Source organism: Fukomys damarensis, unplaced genomic scaffold (assembly GCF_012274545.1).
Source record: "Fukomys damarensis isolate Sample0158 unplaced genomic scaffold, DMR_v1.0_HiC HiC_scaffold_33, whole genome shotgun sequence".
Taxonomy (NCBI): Eukaryota; Metazoa; Chordata; class Mammalia; order Rodentia; family Bathyergidae; genus Fukomys; species Fukomys damarensis.
In genome coordinates, this window is record NW_022900945.1 from 4,762,598 (window position 1) to 4,763,203 (window position 606).

Consider the following 606-nt stretch of genomic DNA (forward strand, 5'->3'; position numbering starts at 1 on the left):
GGGCGGGCGGGTGAGTGGAGCAGGGAGTCCCTGCCGGCCGACCTGCCACCCTCTCCGGTGCGGGGCCCTGCTGTCATGACAGCAGCTCTCTGGGCTCCTGGACAGCAGCCCTGTGCCCTCCGTGGGCTCCCTCTTCACAGGTGCCGCCCCCTCCATGCACACATCACCTCCCAAACCATTCCAGCGCCTCGCTCTGTGCTCTGGAAGTACTGTGCATCCAGCACTCTGCCACCCTGTCTGTCCCTCTCCTGGACTACAGTGGCCCCTTGGAGAGCAGGGGCCGGTCTCCTCTCCTGCATCTCCGGCACCAGCACAGGGCCTGGTACAAAGGAGGTATTTAATACGTTTGTGGGAACAGGAGGCTGAGGCAGGAGGATCTCCACAAGGTGAAGGGCAGGTGGTGTACGCTACATGATGAGACCCAGTCTCAAAAACAAAAATAAGTAAGTGAAAGCAAATTCATAGGGACACAAGTTCTGGTGAGGGTGCTGGGTCCAAGGAACCCTACAGAGAATAAAGCCCGGGGAGGTGCATTTTTTCAGCACCGACCTCGCGCAGGGCGGTTCTGGCATCATACAAGGACTGCCTTCCTCCACCCGCGCAGAG